The sequence below is a fragment of the Macaca fascicularis genome, chromosome X, assembly GCF_037993035.2.
Source record: "Macaca fascicularis isolate 582-1 chromosome X, T2T-MFA8v1.1".
In the NCBI taxonomy this organism is placed as follows: domain Eukaryota; kingdom Metazoa; phylum Chordata; class Mammalia; order Primates; family Cercopithecidae; genus Macaca; species Macaca fascicularis.
Genome location: NC_088395.1, coordinates 45,709,799 through 45,726,966, shown reverse-complemented (window position 1 = coordinate 45,726,966; position 17,168 = coordinate 45,709,799). Strand labels below are relative to the sequence as shown.

General features: G+C 36.8%; 1 pseudogene; it reads left to right on the top strand.

Annotated features, from left to right (window-relative positions):
- LOC102114851 (keratin, type II cytoskeletal 8 pseudogene) overlaps positions 1 to 10,501 on the top strand; it is a 78,548-nt pseudogene extending 68,047 nt beyond the window's left edge.
- Positions 10,502 to 17,168: the final 6,667 nt, after the last annotated feature.

The following is a 17,168-nucleotide window of genomic DNA, read 5'->3' as shown; positions in this document are numbered from 1 at the left end:
GGATAAGTCACATGAGCCACATTGCTAAGTTGTGACTACAACCTCAGCTGCTGCTGAACTGCCCAAGGCAGGAAAATAAATTGCACCAATCTGCTCCAGAAATGAGAGCATGGGGGAAAATCCTTAGATTTGATTAGATGTTAGCTTTCAACTATTTATGTGGGGTTTTTTCCTTCTTAATGAAAACATCCTGTTAGTAAAAATGTAACCATCGCAAGAGCTTTGACAGACTATGAACAAAATGATGTCCTCCTAATGTAGGCTCCTAGAATATCCATCCATCATTCTACTCATGTCAGCAACACCCACATTTGTTGCTTGATTTACTGATTCAGTGGTTCCTTAAGCTATCTATCTATCTATCTATCTATCTATCTATCTATCTATCTATCTATCTATCTATTATCTACCTATCTATCTATGTCTATTATATCTCTTTGCTACATCCCTCTCCATTCTTTTTCTTTTGAAGCAATTGGTAGGTCAATATATACATCTGTGAGTACCTATAATATGAATTCATTGTGAGAAAGATGAAATGTAGTGGTCTCAAGCAATAAAACTTTTGGGGGGACAATTGATGAATGAGACTCATTCATGACACATGGACTTTATTAAAATAATGGTGCATGTGTCATCCTCTGATGGAAGAGCTGGACTGGGATGAACTGTGAGCTTGCTTGTTTGCAGATGCTGAAGCTCATAGGCCAGATTCCTCATTTCTCACAAGTCCACATAGGTATGCCTGCAGCATGGCATCTACAAAACATGCTGCCCTAAGCACAAAAGTGGATTATCTGCTTCTTTTGGTTGATGGCAGTTATTTCAGGGAGGGACTATCAACAAGTTTCTACTTGCTACAATCTAGGGCTTGAATCCATAGGCCATACTCACCAGACTGCAGGAAAGAACCTTGCCTTAATTAAAATGTTAAAATCTCAAGAGTCTTGCATAAGGGAGGAGGAAATAATGGACAGAGTATTCTCAAAACTGGCTTTCTGCTTGCCAAGCAAGCATACACACATAAAGGTAATGTAAATATATTTTCTCTAAAGGTGAACTACTGTTACCAATGCCAGGGTGGAAAGCAAGACTGAAGTTGTTGAAGAAAATAAAGAACTGTAAGTAGTAATAGCACCACTAAAACCAGAAATGGTGCCAAGCTGCAGGTTATAAGTACGACTTCACATGAAACCATAAAGCGTGTATCATTACTTCAGATTCAAGTTCTGAGCAGCTTTTAGAAAATAGAAATGACACCTTTTACAGATTTAAATTTCAACGCTGCTTTTGTTTTTCATGCTGATTCACCCAGAAATTGCCAAAGAAAGTCCCAGTAAACATGTTCATGAAGTTTTTAGTAAAGTAAAAGACAAAAAAGATTTGTTTCTGAGGCTTTCCTGAGTGATTTCTCTAAATTCTTCTTGAATCATCATTCTTTGGAAAATAAGTCTGTACTCCTGCAGGCTCTGAAGGTCAGGATAGACCAGCTATGACTTTTCCAGGAAGTGAGTAATACTAAGACCAGGGGACTCATTTCTGGAGGCCTGGAGGAACTTTTCATTTCAGAAGCTGTAGGTGTGGTTTTCCCCTCCAAATGGCTTTAGGGAGCTCCAGAGGCGTGTGTACACTTGAAATAGGAATAGCCAACCTAAAGTAAACTTACCCTGGAGGTTCTGCCAACCTCTCTCAGCTCTTACCCTGGGTTTCCCCACCCATAGTGGCTGGTCCTTTATATTCCTTCTCACTCCTTTCTTCTCTAACTATCACCCATTCCTCCAACCATTCCTCCCCACCAACTCCAAATCTTAATACCCATGCAAAAACCTGAGAATTCTTTGAATACGTATCCCTTAGAATTCTTTCTTCCTGGAAAATATGGAAGGACACTGCTGCCAAATGCTGTCTGTAAGACTCACACCCAAGCTATAGCCATGGAAAATTCGTAAGAATCATTGTTGGGAGGGGGACACATTCATAATTCCTTAAAAATTCATATTCTTTTTGGAGAAAAATTTACAGTTTTAGTGTTAAAATGCAGGTAAGTGGCTTCATTTTCTTCATTCATTCACTCAATAAAAATTTATTGTGCACCTACTATATGCCAGATGTGGTGTTAGAAGACACAGTCACTGCCCACAAAGATTTTATGAGTTGGTGAAGAAGAGAAGTAAGCAAAACAATAATTACAATATAGTGCTATAAAGACTATGAGAGATGTTATAGTCTGTATGCCATGGGCAGTTAAAAATGGTTGAAGTCCCCAATGATGAGTAGGACTTAATGAGGAGACTGTGTGTATGTGTGTGTGTGTGTGTGTGTGTATATATATATGTGTGTGTGTGTGTGTGTGTGTGTGTGTGTGTGTGTGTGTGTGTGTGTGTACTGGACTTGGGGAAATTGCTGGTGCTGTCCGGCTTTAGACTGGCTAAAGTTACCACCAAAAGCCACTTTCTAAAGCTTATTACACACTAATAAGGCAGAAGAGGAAAGCAGACCAAGGTTTCTTCAGTATTCTCTTTCCTCTCCATGGTGTTCCCAGTTTCTCCTCTCCTTTTCCCCATATGCTTGCTTCCAACTTTCAGGAAATAATCAATAGACTCAGTTCTTCATGGTTAAGTTTCATTGCTTGTTTCCCACAGGAGCATATGCATTTCAGCAAATGTCAGTGTCTTCTTTCAAAAATCTGAATCTGTAATGGAATGTGTTTGGAACTTAGGGAGGAGATGGAAGGCTCACGGCAAACACCTCTTTTACTCATCCTACCCATTTCTGCAAGAAATGATCCTGGCATTTATGACATTAAGGAGTAGGGCAGAAATCTACACCATCAACTATAGTTCAAATTCCATTAAGATGAATTTCAAGAGCTGCCCATATTCTTTAGCTGTACTGGAATGTGGTTTTATTTACTGGTGGGTGAACTGAGCAAACTCAACACTAGTTTGGAAATAGTTAATGTAATACAACAGATGATCTTAAAAGTCCCCAATTCTCAACTGCTGTGAATTCTATGCATTAGATTCGTATTAAATTCTGCCTGTGACCAGGGGAAATGGTTAACAAAGTGGCAGAAGCTTAGCTTTACTTGCTGGTTTTCAACTATTCTTTTTTGTTAAAGTAATGCATTACATGTTATAAAATCCATTATATAATGAATATATAAAATACGAAGTAAGTCTCCCTGCCAACCCTGGATTCTCTTTCCAGAGTCAACACTGTTACTATTTTCTTATACATCTTCCCAGATATTTTCTCTTCACATATAAAATCTTGGTCTTTTTAAGATAATATATTTTTCATAATATATTACTGCTAGAAGCAGACACAATAAGCACTATACTTTATATTTTGATGTATTTAACTGATTTCTTGTATCTCTTGTTAAAAATTTGTTTTAAAAATATTTTTCTCAAAATATACATATAAGCAAGACAATATTATTCGGTTATATATATAAACTTGAGAATTTTTGAAATATTTGATTTTTATTGGTAGTTAAGCTCTTTTTATTCTTAGTCAAAGATATATTTACACTAAATTAAAAGTAAACAAGTTAATGACAAGAATATATTTGTAACCTGTCCTCAGACAGGGGCACACATATCAGGTGTATTGTATTTTGTGCTGTTTCATTAATGGAGTTCATATTATTTTATACAATACGTAGTTTCAAAAAATCCTTCAGTATGGTTGATGTGCCTCCTGGAAGCTGTGACTATTTGAGATATTAGTAAGTTCCTGGCACAACGCTTTCTGAAAGAACCACCCCCAGCTCTATTCTGTGTCTTGCAAATGACAAATTGGATAATAGTGGGAAGACATCACAGCATAGTTAATAGCAATGGTCAAATAAGAAGATCTGTGAGATTTTAGCTTTGTTGATTTTTGAAGAGAAAAATCCCATGGAAGTGACTATTTAACTTCCTGAAATGTCTCTTAACAAACTATATTTAGCCTTGCAGAAAACCTAGACTCCAAGCTCTTCATTGTTGCTAAATGCTAAGTTCTGTAAGCCAGCCAGACCTCCTGCTGTCTAAATTGATCATGTTAACCAGATAGTTGCTAGGTTTCCACTTCAACCTGAAATAATTCTTCCAGAGACCAGATGGAACATGTTGAGATGAAAAATCCAACTCTTGCACAAAGTTTTTATATCAGTAGTGGGTTATGTCCCTGAAAACAGTGTAAAACAGCTTGTTCTGATGAATAGTGGTTTATTGCTTCACCTTTGTTGCACATGGAACATTTTCCAACATAGATCCATATGCTAGGCTATAAAACAAGCCTTCATAAATTTAAAAGTATCAAAGTCATACAAAGTATGTTATCTGACCCAAGTGGAGTGAAAATAGAAATCAATAGCAGAAAAATGTGGAGATATTCACAAATGAAATTAGAAAATACTTTGAGATGAACAAAAGTGAATACATAATATACAAAATTTTATAGGATGCAGCTAAAGCAGTAATTAGAGATACAATTGTAGCTTTAAACACCTATATTGAAAAGAAGAAAGATCTCTAATCACTAACCTAATTTTCTACCTCTAGAAACTAGAAAAAGAAGACAAATTAAACCCAAAGAAAGCAGACAAAAGGAAAGAATAAAGATTACAGTAGAAACTAATAAAATAGAGAATAAAAAACCAATGGAGAAAATCAACAAAAGCAAAAGTTCGGTCTTAGAAAAGATTAATAAAATGGACAAGCCTTTAGCTAGACTGACCAAGATAAAAAGAGAGAAGACTCAAATTACTAAACAGGATGAAAGAGGTGATATTACTTTCAACTTTATAGAAATAAAAAGGATTATAAGGAAATACTATGAGCAACTGTATGTCAACAAATCAGATAGCATGGATGAAATGGAGGGATTCCTAGAAAGACTCAAACTATCAACACTGATTCAAGATTAATAGAAAATCTGAATAGATGTATAAGAAGAGATTGAATTAGTAATCTAAACTTCCCACAAAGAAAAGGTCATTCCCAGATAGCTTTACTAATGAATTCCACCAAACGTGTAAAGACAATTTAATACTATTTTTTCACAAAATCTTCCAAAATATAGAAGAGGAGGGCCACTGGCTAACTTATTTCCATGAGGCCAATATCACTATGATACCAAAACGAGACAAAAGATCATAAATAAGAAAAAAACTACAAGCCACTATTCCTTATGAATTACATTAATCTGTTCTTACACTGCTATAAAGGACTACATGAGAGTGAGTAATTTATGAAGAAAAGAGGTTTAGTTGACTCACAGTTCCACAAGATTTATAAGAAGCATGACTGAAGAGGACTTAGGAAACTTACAATCATGGCAGAAGATGAAGGGGAAGCAAGGACATCTTCACTTGGCCAGCAGGAGAGAGGGTGAATGACTGGGGAGGTGCTATACACCTTCAAACAACCAGATCTCATGAGAACTCTATCATGAGACAGCACTAGGGGATGGTGCTAAACCATTAGAATTCGCCGTCATGATTCAATCACCTCCCACCAGGCCCCACCTCCAACACTCAGTATCACAATTCAACATGGAATTTGGGTGGGGACATAGAGCCAAACCGTATCATAAATATAGATGCTCAACAAAATGCTCACAACATATAAAAAAGATTATATCATGACCAAGTGGGACTTATCTCAGGAATTCAAGGTTAATTTGACATCAATCAATCAATGTATTACCACGTATTGACAGAATAATGGACAAAACCCACATGATCATGTCAATAGATGCAGAAAAGCATCTGATAAAATCCTACAACTCTTCATGATAAAAAAGAACTTTTCAACAAACTAGGAATATAAGGAAACTTCATCATTCTGATAATGGGCATCTACAAAACACTGACCGCTAACATTATATTTAATAATGACAACTTCTCCCCAATATCAGAAACAAAAGGAAGATGCCCACACTAACTACTTTTATCCAACATTGTGCTGGAGTTTATAGCCAGGATAACTAAACAAGAACAAGAAATAAAAGGTATCTAGATTAGAATGGTAGAAGTAAAACAATTTCTATTTTTAGATGGTCTGATCTTGTATATTGAAAATCCTAAAGAATACACCAAACAACCTATTGGAACTAATGTTAAAAATTTAGTAAGGTGTTAGGGTACAAGATCAATATATATAAATTGGATTGCTATACATTAACACTAAACCATCTCAAAATAAAATTAAGGAAATAATTTCATTTTTAATAGCATCAAAAAGAACAAAATACTTAGGAATAAATTTAACAAAATAAGTGTAAAACGTATACTCTGAAAACTATAAAAGATTGTTAAAATAAATGAAAGAAAACCTAAATAAATGGAATGTCATTCCATGTTCATGATTTGAAAGACTTAATATTGTTAACATGGCAATACTCCCCCAACTGATCTACCGATTTAATAAAATTCCTATGAAAATCCTAGCTAGCTTTGCAGAAATAGGCAAGTTAGTTCTAAAATTCATATGAAAATTCAAGGTTCTCAGAATGGTAAAACAATCTTGAAAAAGATCAGAGTTAGAGAACCCACTAGTTCCAATTTCAAAACTTACTATAGAGATACAGTAATTACAACAGCATGGTACTGGCATAAAGATAGATGTACAGATCAATAGAATAGAATTGAGAGTCTAAAGAAAACCTCACATTTATAGCCAATTGACTCTGGACAAGGGTGTCGATTCAATTCAATAGAGAAAGTATGGTATTTTTAACAAATGGGACTGGGACAATTGGATATCCATATGCAAAAAAACTGAAGTTAGACCTCTACCTCAAACCATATACAGAAGGGAATACAGACCTAAATGTAAAAGCTAAACCTATAAAACACTTAGAGGAAAATAAGGAGTAAATCTTCATGACCTTGGGTTAGGGAAAGCCTTCTTAGATATGAAATCACAAGCATGAGCAACAAAAGAATAAATAGATAAATTAGATTTCGTCAGAATTAAAAGCTTTTGTGTTCCAAAGGACAGTATAAAAAAAGTGAAAACATAACCCACTGAATGGTAGAAAATATTTACAAATCATATATCTGATAAGGAACTTGTATCTAAAAAGTATGAATAACTTTTAAAACTCAACAACAAAAACACAAATAAACCAGCTAAAATATGGTAAACAGATTTGAATAAACATTTCTCCAAGAAGATATACAAATGTCCAATAAGCACATGAAAATGCTCAATATCATTAGCTTTCAGGGAAATGCAAATCAAAATCACAATAAGATACTACTTCACACCCACTAGGATGGCTACAATGGAAAAGATGAATAAGAATGAGTGTAGATGAATATGTGGAGAAGCTGGAACCCTAATACACTGCTGGTGGAAATGTAAAATGGTACAACTGCTTTGAAAAAAAGGTTTGGCAGTTTCTCAAAACATTAAACATAGAATTACCATAGGTACTAGTAACTCCACTTCATTTTTTTCTCATTTATTTTAAAATAAATATCCAGTAATAAGACGGATTAGTCGTTGCCTTTGTGAGGAAGGAGATAGTGTGATTGAAAAAGAGACACAAAGAACCTTCTGTGAGAACTGAGTGGAGATAATACGGTATGTCCGTTTTTGTGATAATTTTCTTACGATTTGTGCAGGCACCTTTCTGTACATATGATTTACTTCAATTGAAAAAAGGAAGGACTGTGTATGGAACACCAGACACTTTTCCATGTACCTCATAAATGTTGGCATTTTTCACAACCTTCTAAGTTAGGTACTATCGTCATCCCTATATTACACATGAGAAAATAAGAGATGCAGGAGGGTTAAGGGACTTGCCACAACTGATGAATCATAAGGCTAGTATTAAAACCTGGCACCTGACTCAAGAGACCATACTTTAAACCATGAACTACACTGTCTCCCATACAAAAATAAAATATTTGAAACATTTTAATAACAATTAGTCTTCCTTCAGGAACAATTAGTCTTTCTTCAGGAAGGATGTCCCTTTCAACACTGCTTTTCTTTCATTAGTATGTTTTATTAATTAATTACTTAATTTTAAAAAATTTTATTAATAAATATTTTTTCTCACTTTTAGTCAGGTACAATTTATAAATAAAATTGTATATATTTACAGTATACAACGTGATGTTTTCTTATACACCATGAAATGATTACCACAATAAAGCTAATTAACGTGTTCATCACCTCATATATTTACAACATTTTTTAATGGTAAGAACACTTAAGAATGACTCTTTTAGCAAATTTCAAGTATATAACAAAATATTGTTAATTATAGTCACTATGCTGTACATTAGATTTACAGAACTTATTTATCCTGCACAACAAACATTTTGTACCCTTTGACCAACATCTCTGCATTTCCCTTAACCCCGAACCCCTGGCAACAACCATTCTACTGTCTGCTTCTATGAGTTCAATTTTTCAGATTTCACATATAAATGAGATCATGTAGTGTTGGTCTTTCTGTTCTTGGCTTATTTTACTTATCATAATGTCCTCTAGGTTCATCCATCTTGTTGCAAATGACAAGATTTCTTTCTTTATAAAGGCTGAATACTATTCCTGTGTGTGTGTGTGTGTGTGTGTGTGTGTGTGTGTGTGTGTTTGTATCACATTTTCTTCTTTTTTTATTATCATACTTTAAGTTCTAGGGTACATGTGCACAACGTACAGGTTTGTTACATATGTATACATGTGCCATGTTGGTGTGCTGCACCCATTAATCATAGGTGGGAATTGAACAATGAGAACACTTAGACACAGGATGGGGAACATCATACACCGGGGCCTGTCGTGGGGTGGGGGGAGAGGAGAGGGATAGCATTAGGAGATATACCTAGTATATCACATTTTCTTTATCCAGTCATGTGTTAATGAACATGTAGGTTGATTTTATATCTTGTATACTGTGAATAACCCTGCAAAGAACACGGGTGTGCAAATAGCTACATAAGATACTGATTTTATTTTCTTTGGCTATACAGACAGTCCCCAACTTATGATGGTTCAACTTAGGATTTTTCAACTTTATGATGGTGTGAAAGTGATATCTATTCAGTACACTCCTCTATTTATGATGGGGTTACATCCCACAGGTGTAACTTCGCAGGTGTAACCCCATCATAAGTCGAGGATCATCTGTGTACCCAGAAGTGAGATTACTGAATCACATGGTAGTTCTATTTTTAATCTTTTGAGAAACCTCCTTATTGTTTTCTAGGATGACTGTAACAATCTACATTTCCACCAACATTGTACACAGGTTCTCTTTTCTCCACATCCTTGCCAAAACTTGTTATCATTTGTCTATTTGATAGTAGCCATTCTAACAGGTGTGAGGTAATATCTCATCGTGGCTTTGATTTGTATTTTTCTGATGATTAGTGTTGAGCACTTTTTCATAACCTGTTGGCCATTCATATGTCTTCTTTTGAGAAAAAACTATTCAGATTATTTGCCCATTTTTAAATTGGGTTGTTTTCTTTCTATTATTTGAGGTCATTGTATATTTTGGATATTAACTCTTTATCAGATGTATGATTTGAAAATGTTTTCTCCCATTAAATAGGTTGTCTCTTAGCCCTGTTGGTTGTTTCCTTTGCTGTGCAGAAGCTTTATAGTTTGATGTAATCTCAATGGTCTGTTTTTGCTTTTGTTTCCTGTGCTTTTTGTGTCATATTCAAAACATCATGACCAATACCAATGTCAAGAAGATTTTCCCTTACATTTCCTTCTAGGAGTTTTATGGTTCAGGTCTTACGTTTAAGTCTTTAATGCATTGTAAGTTGATTTTTGTGTATGATGTGAAATAAGGGTCCAATTTCATTCTCTAGTTTGTGAATATACAGTTTTCCCACCACTATTTATTGAAGAGACAAACCTTTCCGATTGTGTGTTCTTGGCAACTTTGACAAAGATCAACTGACTATAAATGTGTGGACTTATTTCTGGTCTCTCTATTCTGTTCCACTGGTTTATATGTGTGTTTTTGTACCAGTATCATACTTCTTTGATCATTACAGCTTTGTAGTATATTTTGAGATTAGTATGATGCTTTGGCTTTGTTCTTCTTGCTCAAGCTTTGTTCTTCTTGCTCAAGATTGCTTTGGCTATTCTGATTATTTATAGTTCTATTAATATATGAATTCTAGGATAGCTTTTTCTATTTCTGTGAAAAATGCCATTGCAATTTTGACAGAAATTGCATTGAAATCTGGGGATGTGGGGACTGGTCTGGCTTTGGGGTAAGCCTAGAACTTGGGTCTGTAGATGCCAGCTTGAGCCTGAAGCTGTGGAGACAGTCTGGCACTATGGCGGGCCTGAAGCCTGAGTCTGCAGGGGATGGCCTGGACCATGTGCTCATAAGTACTGGTCTGGTGGCTGGGGCAGCAGGGCCTGGCCTGGTGCTGGTGTGGGCCTGGAGCTTGGGTCTATGGGGGCTGGCCTGGCATTGGGATGGGCCTGGGGGTTGGGTCTGTGGAAGCCTGCCTGGAGCCTGAAGTGTCTCAAGATAGTGTCTTATTTTCCTTTGAGTTCTTTCTTGCTCCGTTGGTTGTTCAGAAGTGTGTTGTTTAATTTCTATGTATTTGTAAATTTTCCAATTTACCTCTCATTATCGATTTCTAGTTTAATGCCACTGTGGTTCAAAAAACATACTTGATATAATTTCAATCTTCTTAAATGTGTTAAGATTTGTTACATGCCCCTACCACTTTGATGGTGTGCACACATAAGTGGACCTAGCTTCCCCTCCCCGACTGGTGTGCATAAGCCCATGCACCCCACCACTGGTGCTGGCAAGAGGGCAACTTGTTGGTTACCCCTCACTAATGTGAGGGCACTCAGCTGAGCCACTGTAGCCAGCATGAATGTGCACACAGATGCTGGCAACTTCATGCCCCCCAAGAGCCATTGCCTATGTGAACATGTGCATGGATGCTGGCAACCCCACCCACTCCCATGCTGCCAGTGCTGATGGTATAAATGGATGCACAAAGGCCAGCAGTCCTGTGCATGACAGCACCACACCCCTGCCACTGCCAGTGCAAGTATGAACATGGACACTGGCAACCGCACTCCCACCTGTGCCATATGGCCAGAATGAGCATACACAGAAATGACCCAACTTCACTTCCACCAGTAACCTATCCAAGCTGATACATGTGCACTCTGCTGCACTGCTGCTGCTGCTACTGATACAAGCGAATGAGCATGGATCCCACTGCCATCACCCTGACAGAGTGCTTTGATTGGTACTACCCATCAGAGTGTCACTGTCAGTGAACCTGGAACAGTCCAGCCCCTCCAATGCAGCAGGTTCCTAACCTCAAGGGGCCAGAGAATGAATCCAGGGGTCTGGTACCAGCTCCCTAGAGTTACACCACACAGACAAGGGGTGCCAACTTGAGCCTTGGCACCCTAAAATCTTCCAGAAATGAAGCCAGTCAACTGAAACCATCTTACACCACGATCAAACAAACCCCCAAGGGCAACAAAGCTTAGTTATAAGTGAAGGAAAAATAAGATCTTTTTCAGACAAGGAAATGCTAAAGGAATTTATTACCAACAGACTTGCCTTACAAGAGGTCCTGAATGGAATGTTAAATATGGAAAGGAAAGAGCATTTCTGGCAATTACAAAAACACACTTAAGTACATAGACCATTGACACTATAAAGCAATCACACAATCAATCCTGCATAGTAATCAGTTAACAACATGATGACAGGATCAGATCTGCAAATACCAATATTAGCCTTGAAGGTAAATGGTCTAAATGCCCAAATTAAAAGGTACAGAGTGGCAAGTTAGATAAAGAAGCAAGACCCAACTGTACACTGTCTTCAAGAGACCTGTCTCACATGCAATGACACCCAAAATAAAGGGAAATCTACCAAGCAAACAGAAAACAGAAAAAAAGCAGCAGTTCCTATTCTAATTTCATACAAAACACACTTTAAATCAACAATGATAGAGAAAGACAAGGAATAATGCATTAAATAATGGCAAGGCTTTCAGTTCAACAAGAAGGCCTAATTATACTAAGTATATATACACCCAACACAGGAGCACCCACATTCATAAAGCAAGTTCTTAGAGACCTATGAAGAGACTTAGATAATCACACAATAATAGTGGGATCCTTGAGGCAGAAAATGAATAAAAATATTCAGTACCTGAACTTGACACTTGACCTGGGCTTAGTAGACATCTACAGAGCTCTGCACTCCCCCAAAACAGAATATGTATTCTTCTCATCTGCATAAGGGACATACTGTAAAATTGACCATACAATGCTATTCCACAGAATTAGAAAAATCTGTTCTAAAATGCATATGGAAGCAAAAATTTGTCCAAATAGCCAAGGCAATCCTAAGCAAAAAGAACAATGGTGGAGGTATCACATTACCCAATTTCAAATTATACTACAAGGTTATAGTAAATAAAACAGCATGGTACTGGTACAAAAACAGATACATAGACCAATGGAACAGAATGGAAAGCCTAGAAATAATGTCATGCACTGACAACCATCTGATTTTCTACAAGGTCAACAAAACAAGAAATGGGGGAAGGACTTCCTATTTCATAAATGGTGCTGAGATAACCAGCTTAGCCATATGCAGAAGATTGAAACTGGACCACTTCTTTACACCATATACAAAAATAAACTAAAGATGGATTAAAGACATACATATAAAACGTAAAACTCTAAAAACCTGGAAGATAACCTAGGAAATACCATTCTGGGCATAGGACCTGGCAAAGATTTCATGATGAAGGTGCCAAAAGCAATTGCAACAACAACAACAAAAATGACAAATGGGACCTAACTAAACTAAGGAGCATCTGTACAGCAAAAGAAACTATCAACAGAGTCACAGACAACCTACAGAATGAGAGAAACTATTTGCAAACTACCCATCTGAAAAGGTCTAAAATTCAGCATCTATAAGGAACGTAAACAAATCAACATGTGCAAAACAAACCACCAAATTAAAAAGTGGGCAAAGGACATGAATAGACATTTTTCAAAAGAAGACATACTCACAGCGAGCAAGCATATAAAAAATGGTCAACTTCATTAATTATTAGAGAAATATAAATAAAAACCATAATGAGATACTATCTCATACAATCAGAACGTCTATTATTAAAAAGTCAAAAAATAACAGATGTTGTCAAGGTTGCAGAGAAAAGAGAGTGCTTATACACTGCTGGTGGGAATATAAATTATTTGAGCCATTGTGGACAGCAGTATGGCAATTTCTCAAAGAAGTCAAAACAGAAATACCATTTGACCCAAGAACCCCATTATTGGGTGTATACCCAAAGGAATGTCAATCATTCTACCATAAGGACACGTGTGCACGTATGTTCATCACAGCATTATTCACAGTAGTAAAGATATGGAATTAACCTAAGTGTCCATCAACGGTGGACTAGAAAAAGAAAATGTGGTACATATACAAAGGAATAAAAATAATTCTATTATAAAGATACATGCATGCGTACGTTCATTGCAGCACTATTCACAATAGTAAAGACATGGAATCAATCCAAATGCCCATAAATAATAGACTGGATAAAGAAAATGTGGTACATATATACCATGAAATACTATGCAGCCATAAAAGAGAAGGAGATCATGTCCTTTGCAGGGACATGGGTGAAGCTGGAAGCCATTATCCTCAGCAAACTAACACAAGAACAGCAAACCAAACACAACATGTTCTCACTTGTAAGTGGGAGTTGAACAATGAGAACACAAAGGCATAGTGAGGGGAACAATACTTACCGAGGCCTGTTGGCAGAGGGAGGTGGGGAGAGCATTAGGGAAAAAAGCTGATGTATGCTGGGTTTAATACCTAGGTGATGGGTTTATAGGTGCAGCAAACCACAATGGCACATGTTTACCTATATAACAAACCTGCACATCCTGTACATGTACCCCAAAACTTAAAAAAATTAATTAGTTAAAAAAGATACTGTGGTAGATATACACCACGGAATATTATGCAGCCATAAACAGAAACAAGATCATATTTTTTCAGGAACATGGAAGGAGCTCACCTTCAGTCAAATAGACAGTTTGTTTACATGTAGACTAAAATGTTCTTAAAATTAGTAAGTTACACGTTTGAAAAGCTTTGTTTAGTTAGAATTGACATAATACAGTGACAAGAACTTCAGTTTAGGCATCAGGACACATGGTGGTCCAACCCTACTCTGCCTTATCTGTGAATATGGACATTACGTTTCATTCCTTTGAGCCAGTATTAATTGCTCCATCCACAATTCTGCCAATAAAATATGTTTTTTTTTTCATTAGAAGAGCTTAAAAAATAACAAAAGTAACATCTCTTCTCTCCACTTATAAAAAAGAAAGACAAATCTTTCTTAAGCTATTTTATTCCCCTGGATTCATTTCTCTAACCTTCCCAACCTAAGCCATTGATTACCATTATTATATATTTTAAAAGGTACTCATGGAGCTTTTGGTGTTTCTCCTTCCCTCCTATCCCCCATCTCTTAAATCCTGTTAGCATTCTTCTTTCCATGCATATATATATATATATATATATATATATATTTTTTTTTTTTTTTTTCTTTGAGACAGAGTCTCGCTCTGTCACCCAGGCTGGAGTTCAGTGGCGCCATCTTGGCTCACTGCAACCTCTGCCTCCTGAGTTCAAGCGATTCCCCTGCCTCAGCCTCTGGAGTAGCTGGGATTACAGGCACCTGCCACTGTGCCTGGCTAATTTTTTGTACTTTTAGTAAAAACGGGGTTTCACTGTATTAGCCAGGATGGTCTCAATTTCCTGTCCTCGTGATCTGCCCACCTCGGTCTCCCAAAGTGCTGGGATTACACGCCCGGCCCTTTCCATGCTTTTTACTTGAGGAAACTTTTCACGTTGTCTCTTAGGTTTATCTCATATTTATATATGCCAACCTCCCTCAACATATGCATTTGACAATAAAACAACAAGAGGTGAGAGAGAGAGAGAGAGACAGAGAGAGCGAGAGAGAGAGAGAGAGCTAGGGAGTGGGCGAGTGAGGGAGGAAAGAGGAAGGGGAAGAAAAAATAAAGAAAAGAAGAAAAAAGGAAATGAATTTCCCTAAGTACTATTCTGCAAGCTGTACAAGAAGCATGTCACCAGTACCTATTTTGGTGAGAAACTCAGGAAGCTTCCACTAATGGTGGAAGGCAAAGGGAAGCAGAAATCCCATGGTAAGAGGCGGGAAAAGGGACAGAGAAAGGGAGAAAGAGAGAGAGGAGAGGGAGAAAGAGAGAGAGATAGAAGGAGAGGAGGTGTGCCGGGCTCTCTTTAACAATCAGACCTGGAAGAAGTTTTGCTGTTCCTGAAGGGTCTGTCCCCATGTCCCTAACACCTTCCCCCACCTCCAACATTGGAGATCACATTTCCACATGAGGTCTGGGGAGTCAAACATCCAAACTAGAGCACCTGGCAAAGATGAAAAAGGTATGTCTTGTTGGTATCCAACTTTTCTAAATCTTAGAGTTTATTCCTCTGGAGAATTCAGCATTTGTTGTACTTGAATTGAGAAAATTACAAAAGACGATTAAGGGCAAAACCCTAGATATTGCCTCCTTTTTCTCTCCATTCATGTGTAAACGTCCCGAGAAGCTCTTGTATCAGTTAAAATTTGACACACACATTCTGGCAATTAATAACAGGCAAGGAAACTTTTTTCTCCTAATTTTTGCTAGAGGCAAACAGTAGTTTCTAGACCTCTGGGAGGTCTGTAGACTGGCAGTTGCTATGTGCTAGGATTTCCAGTCCTGGTAGTATTTTCATATCTTTTAAATCCATGGGGCTGTTATTTCCTGCTCTTGTTGTTAAGGAGAGAAGTTAGGTCTTTAAAAAGGAAATTTTCCCCCACAACCCCAGGCAGATCCTTTTGCACCATTTCATCATTTGCCGGACCCCCTACATAATGCGGCAAACATTTGGACCATGCTGAGAAATCTTTAGTTAGAGCAACACTTCCACACTGTGAAGGCATTTGACATCAAACCAATGCATCTCCAAGACTTCTGTAGGCTTCAACAGGTACCTTTGCTAGTTTTACACCAGGAGAGAGGACAATAGGTGTGTGATGAGGTGATGACAGCGACCGATAAAGAGGCAAAATGGTGTGTGTGTGTGTGTATGCTTGTATAGTGGGGATAGTAGGTGCTCAGTGTCAGCTCTTTTTCTTCTATTATTACTTTATTATTATTATCTTCTATTATCTTTATTATTATTACTATTTTATTAACCACATCTGAAACAATGGCTTCTTTCTGAAAATAAAAATGTAGTAAAGCCAAAAGCCTTGGGTCACATCAAAGTTGATACTGGCCCCAAGCTACAGTAATTAACAGATTACCTCCTTAATTCACCTCGCTCCTCTATGTTAACAAGTAAAAGTATCTGCCAGTATAATAGGGAAAATATGCAAGCAAATATGATAAGTATTCTCCGTGACAGCTGAGGACATCTGGGTGTTCCATCAAATTCGACCTCAAACTCTTGCAGTTTGACCTGCAAACAGAAAAATGCAAAGTTTAGATTAGATGAATAATTGTATACTTGTTTTTAAAAAGTCCCAGGCTTAACAAACAACTGTTGCAAACACAGTCTGATCATTGGATTCTATTTTATTTGTTCCTCCTACAAGAGAAGGATGTTTTAAGCAACAGCTTCCTGAAAGCTGTTGAAAATTGTTCTCTTTGAAAAATGTTCTCTCATCACAAAAGAACACTTAGAAACTACTTATTCATTATCTTTCAGCCTTCAGTGAAATAACAGCTGAGGGTGGAAAATAAAAGCTAAATTTCTCTTCTCTTTAATTAAAATGAGATGAAAAATAGTTAAGTGATGAATACAAAGCTGATTTGTTTTTTAAATCTTTCCCCTTCATTTTTATAGCTGATTCATGCTAATTAATCCCTATTTTAACCCCTAGTTAAATAACATAAATTTTTAGTCATAATATACATAGGTAAAATGAAACAAGTAATTCACCTTTCCACGGTCAACTCCATTACCAGATTAGAGTGGGTTTTTAAAATATGTGTATTAATACTTGAATTATAATAATGAAAAGAATAATAATAATAATACTAAGAAATGTAATCCCTCCTACAGTGTGAATCAAA